At 38.3% G+C, this 6,451-nt stretch overlaps 1 pseudogene; it reads left to right on the top strand.

Moving 5' to 3' along the window:
- Positions 1 to 1,092: 1,092 nt before the first annotated feature.
- On the top strand, positions 1,093 to 4,247 carry LOC149101018 (DELTA-actitoxin-Afr1c pseudogene; annotated as a pseudogene).
- Positions 4,248 to 6,451: the final 2,204 nt, after the last annotated feature.

Consider the following 6,451-nt stretch of genomic DNA (forward strand, 5'->3'; position numbering starts at 1 on the left):
TAGCCGCTAAGTCCTTGGATATCTTTTTCTCCACATAGGAACCAAAAGAACTGCCCAAAAGCAAGGTAAAAACATTTGTCGCGCTTCATTAGAAAAAAAGAAATATAGTAAACAACTACATGTAAAGTCAACAAATAAAGTAAACACATCATGTTGTTGCTGATGTTTATTGTGCGTTGTAAACTGATTCAACTATGCTGTCGCCATAAGATGAGAATCAGAATATTCAAGCCATTGAAAGGTTAAATTATTGCATTAAGTGTAAATAAAAATGCGACAAGAGATAGTTTTAAAATATTGCTAACTGTTATTCTAACATTTTGGCATTTTTTTTCTTTTCAAAGCGGGAAACTGAAGCATTGTTAGCAGATGCTGGCTTGGACCACTTTCCTTAAATGGTTCCCAATCGCCAGGTCAAATAATTTTTTTTCCCCGTAGACAAAATTATCTTACTTTTCGCTTGAACAATTCAATTCTTGCTTTACTGCACGCTATTTAACTCTAACCCAGATCTCCCGCGCTTTAACGTCGTTGGATAGGAGATTAGCATGCTATTTGATTTTATTAATAAATTTTTCTGATTACCGCTGGGTCAAAAAATGCTTTCTTTGAAAGTATGAAAAGTGTAAGTAATTATTTACCGAATATAACTTTCTTTCCTGTTGCTAATGTCCCATTGAGAAGAACAATATTACTTGATTTTTTTTATTTTTTTTTAAATAAATTTTCACAATGTTGGGCACATGAATAAAGTAAGTGATCGAATGTTAAAAGCGTGTGAGATTTAGCTTCTCAGTTGTGTTTAATCATTACCACTTTAAAGACAGCATACATGTACAAGTTATGCAGCGCTTACGAGTAGATACATAGAGGATATTACACGGTGGCGAGAAGATATGAATTTTACGAGGAGTATATTTCCCAGTAAAGCACTCGTGTCTATATAACAACATGGAATATCCCACGAGTCCGTTGTATTTTCTCGGTACACGCATGAACCTTAAGGCGAGTGTGTATACCAAGACATTACAAGTGATAAGTGGACTATTCCATGGTGTACCACTAGAGAGCGTTGCATAACTATTTTATACCATGACAGGAGCATGTCACATGGAATGTCATATGCTCCTGACCATGAATAGAAAATACAGTGGCCAACAAAATCAGTGGCACATGATGGGTAGGTTACATTGAATACTGGGTAGGTTACATGGAATACTGGGTAGGTTATTAAAACCAACTGAATGAGATGACGGGTTTTTTTTTTTTTTTTCTTTTGGATTGCTACATCGGAACTGGAGGTCTTTTTGAAACGATTTCATAACGCTGAAGCTAAACTGCAGGGACCGAAGGACTTGGAAGACCAAGACAGCGAAAAGTCCAAGCGCAAAGGTAAATGATCTTTAGTAATTGTAGTTAGTAGACGGACACATGAAATGAATTGTTTCCATAGTTATAAACCCCAGTTAGAATCGGTCTCGGAAAAAACGAATACACACGGAACAATACTATACGAAAAAGGGTTAAAATTTTCCAGAACTTGTCCTCTAAAGATCGTAAAGGTTCGCCACCACTCCTGAAAATCAGGAACTGATAGTTTAGGAAGTAGTCTGACGCTAGCTAGTTTGCCCAGGGTAGGTACTCTGTAAGTCATTGGGTAGGGGTGTGCCCATGGAGCACTGAAACCCTTATCCTATACCAGACCATGATCAGACAAGGCACCTTAAGCCCCTACTCTATACCAGAGTAGCTATTTTCCATGCAGAAACTTTGTCACTATCGTACTCCAACATGCTTTAAATGAGCCAATATACTTTCGAGTTTCATATTCTATTATGAAACCCCGGGTAAAGAACCCTGCTCTACACTAAATTATTCAAACCCTGGCCACTTGTTTGGGACATTATATCCTATTCTAGAGCAAAACTGTCTGATTTCTTTACGCTATCCCTGACTAAATTGCTTGCAAACCTTACCTTACACAGCGGCACATACCAATATAACCTCCCCGGCTAGTTTCTCATTAACACGAGTAACTAGAGTAGTTATGGCCCTCTCTCTCACGCAACGCTACGCTCTCGGGAGAGAGCGTAACGAGAGAGCGTAACGTTGCGCGACAGAGAAAGGGCCAGGCACGGGTTTCTCGAAAGGTAGATAACGCTATCCTCCTGATAAATCACCAATATTCAGTAGATAGAATAGTTTGTTTTCTTCACACTTAACCACCGGATAACTTAATGTGGACTCGCTAGAAACAAGTTTTTTTTTCGCCTTGATTTTGCTTTTATCAAGTCTTTTATCTGCTTCCCTAGATCGGTACGACTTCTGGTAACGTTTTAACTAGATTTCGGTTGATAAAAACTTTACAAGGTTTTATTAACATCCCACTAACTGGCTTATTTATTTGTGCAGGAACTGTTATTAAATGTGCCGACCTTACAGTCGGCCCTCTACAAGACCTCCTAAATGTTCTCGCTAACGTAAACCGCAAATGCGCCGTTGGTGTTGAGAACCAAAGTGGACTTGGTTGGCAGCAAGGTTCTACCTACTTCTTTTCTGGCACTGATGAAAACTTGCCTTATTCTGTTGATAATGGTAAAAGTGAATTCAGTATTTACATGAGGCTCGCTAGCACAGTACTAATCATGCTTGAACTTGACCAACACAATATGACCAACTTGATTGTTACACCTTGTTAGACAACAATTTGTTTTTCTGATAAGATTCTTGCACAAATACCCTTCGCCTTTTTACGCCATGCTTGTTTTGTGATATGATTGTCCAAGTGACATCCCTATTTTTCAGAATTGGCCTCTTTTAAAAAGAGCCGAGATTCATAAGTAAGAAGAAAATTAAACCGTTGTCAATAAAGCGCAGACCAAAAACAAATTACTCAGTACAGTGTTTTTCGTTGAGAGGTCTTAATATTAATTTTATATTTAAACATGTGATAAACATTTCAAAAGCAAGACACGACGTTTGAGTTTCAGTATTCATAATTACAAAGTTCTAAACGCCGTTGAATTGACAATGAAAAGCATGTTTTCTAAACTGAAACGTTGTGTCGTGATTTTGACTTGAAATGTGTAACATCTATTCTAACACTGCGAAATTTCAAATCTATGTGTACGCTTGCAGAAGGCATGCACAGATATCTTCTCTAGGGTTATACTTTCTTGAAGTCCAAAGTTTAAAGTCTATTTGTTCCGAGAGACAAATATTCCTACTGGTTTTCGTATCCAATAAAAATATTTATCATTCGATGCATTTTTTCTTTCTTTTCATAGGCTGAGAGCCCCCCACCTTACCCATAAATAACTGTTTACAAATGATAGTCTGTTACGCCTAGTACCGTCTAAACGTGTTTTGCTGCAAATAATATTCTGCTCATGCGTAATTGTAACCCTGCTTCCTTGTGAAAAATGACGGATCGCTTCCTTGAGTTGTCGGAGAGTGCTTTAAAATAATATGAAAAGAAACTTGGTCATTGAATGATAAAGCAATTGTTAACCTCGGTTGTCGCAAAATATCGTGATTTTTCAGTGTCTGACGGATCAATTATTTGCCTCAACCATCGGCTTTGGCAAATAATTCATCTGCTGGTTACTGGCAAATCAAGATATTTTGCGATAACCAAGTTCAATAATTGTTAATTGATTGTCTGTTTCTTTTGTTGTTTTCCTTTATTTTCCACAGAGTATGCCGTAGTTTACGGACCTCGCAAGACGTCTGGACGAGGCTGCAACGGGAGTTGTCGGAGTCGTGGCCTACTACATTCCACGCATCGACAAAACACTTGCTGTAGTGTTTTCTGTTCCGTTTGATTATAACTTTTACCAGAATTGGTGGAATGCTAAGCTGTACCCTGGAAACAAAAGGGCCAACTATGATCAGTACTATGATTTTGTATTATGACGCAAACCCCTTCAAGGCAAGTGGTTGGCATGAGAGATCCCTCGGTTCTGGTCTGAAATTTCGTGGCTCTATGTCCAACTCTGGTAAAGCTACCTTGGAGATTCGTGTCCTTAAAGAATGAGCAACTGGCATGTAAACCAAGCATGCTTGTACAACTTGCTCGCATAACCGATTTTAGTAGTAACAATCTGTACTCTGTCCTACCTTAAGTTAGAGGCTAATGTTTAGCACGGTAACCACTCACCGAGTGTATGAACGACTTCTAAGTAAAAATCTGTGGGACTTAGTATTGAAGAGTTGAAATGACAAATAAATGTGTGGTAGAAAAGAAACTGTTTCATTGTTTTTCACAAGTGAACTTACATCGAGGAGCTTAATAATCTAGTAAGGGAAGCTCCTCTTAAATACGCTGATGGCTTTCCCTTTTTAACCCCTAAACCTAGTTTGCAGGAAATTTAAACTCTCACCAAAACGTTTGTGCAGCACGGGGCTAAATAAGAAAACTATCACGAGTAGAATGGCTCCGTGGACGATGTTTCCGAAAAAATTCATTGAACTAAGTGCAAACTAATTTATATGCATATTTTTAGCCTCCCTTGGCCGATAATCTGGGTGACACTTCATTGTTTATCGATACTGAAATTATAGTCCAGTATTTATGGTTTCTTTCAACCCCTGAGGCTTTCTTTAGTTCCTTTGCCGAGAACCTTTTAAACACTTTTTGATCCGTAGTCTTAAGCCAATATGTGTCTTTTTTGTTTGTTTGTTTGTTTGCAACTGAAGTGGAAGCTTCTTGTTTCCTTTCAACTTTCCATCGATTGGCTTTGGGCTTCTCAATTGTTTTAGTCTAATGACTTTTTGCAGCGCCTTAAAATATGCTGATACACTGAAGGGAAAATATTTTACTCATGGAAGGATGCTCACTTGTCGCCGTTACAGTTCTTGCTAGAGCGGATCGCTTTATTGCGTTCGAGAGAACGCAGTTCTAATCGGGTAATGCGGCAAAATTCGAGTTTTTGTGTCTGTATCTTTTTATGGACACCAATTTGGCGCCCCCAAGCAAATTATTCAGGAGCGAATGACGTCATCACCATGTTCGTCCATGTGCTTTCTTACATACAACCTTTATTTATACACGATAAAAGACGTCAAAGCTAACAAGCTTGTGGGGTCGTGTACTAATAAGATACATAAAATAACTACAATTAATAGATAAATAATTAATACAGTTAATAAAAAATTAATACAAGAATTAAGTAATTCTTATAAAAAATATAATTTTGATAACAACGAATGAGATCAATAATTAAAAATAAATAAAAGTCTCCGATCTTTTGTTAATCATTTGTGGGGCTAAAACATTAAAATTAAATTCCTTAAAAGTGTTATAATTAACAACATTCTTCAAAAAAGATTTCAGGTCTGTGCTCTCTAGTATCGATCTATTAGTTCGCCCTATAGCGTTCCAGAGGACAGCCCCTCTATAGGAAATGGAGTTTTTAACGTATTTGGAGGCAAAACTCGGTACTATCAGTCCATGCTTCAGTCGTGAAGAAGGTCTGTCGCCGTGGATAATCAACTCTTCAGCCAAAGTGCTAGGGAGCATGCCATGATAACCCTTGAAAAAAAGTTTAATTAAAGAACGTTTATACATAATTTTTTTTTATATGTTAAAGTGTTCCACTTAACGGTAGCTAAAACGTCAACTGTTGGCATGTCCGGTTGAAAGCCAAAAATAATTCTAGCGGCACGGCAATGTTGTCTTTCCAATGTTTTAAATAACTCTGTCTGATTAACCCCGCCCCAGACGGGCATCGCGTACGTAATGGATGGCTGGATAACCTTTACGTAAAGTGACTCGCACACATGACTGGGTAGAAACTTGGATTTCTTCAGGAGGCTCAATTTGTTTGCAAAGTTTTTAATGACTTCTTTGGAGTGTTGTGCAATGTTACGGACTTTCGATTGTCGAGGCAGCTTATTGTGGACTGTAGCGGATAAATTGGTTATTTAAAGTTCGAAGTCAGGGTTAATGGAATTTAAAAACCTTGTCTTCGCGAAATGTGTACGACTTTTCGTGCGAACAGAAAGCTGTAGTTTGGCTGCGTGTTGTTTACCCTTCTCTCTTCTTAATTCGACCAAAACCAACGCTGCTTTCTGCTGTATAAATCAAAGGAGGAAATTGTAGTTTCATTTCGCTGGCCTACATTTCTGTGCACAAATTATTAACATCTGACCCAACGAAAGTGTTTACATGGGAAGAGCTCAACTCCCACAGGATTGCTTTGGTACACCAACGTGTCCTCCATTTTAATGTTTCGAAAGTGAAAATGCCTTGTAGCTGTTCTCACAAAGCCAAGACGATTCGAAGTCGTGTTCGTAAACAGAATAATTGCCCTAGTTTTGGTAATAAAAGCACGTCATCTCGCATACCGACGGAACAGGATTTACACGGTCAGTATAAAATATGAACTGCGGACTGCGGACTGCGGACTGCGGACTGCGGACTGGGTATAAAACACGGACTTTCGGGACT

The sequence above is a fragment of the Orbicella faveolata genome, unplaced genomic scaffold, assembly GCF_042242905.1.
Source record: "Orbicella faveolata isolate gen_17 unplaced genomic scaffold, um_ofav_v1 contig_4, whole genome shotgun sequence".
NCBI lineage: Eukaryota > Metazoa > Cnidaria > Anthozoa > Scleractinia > Merulinidae > Orbicella > Orbicella faveolata.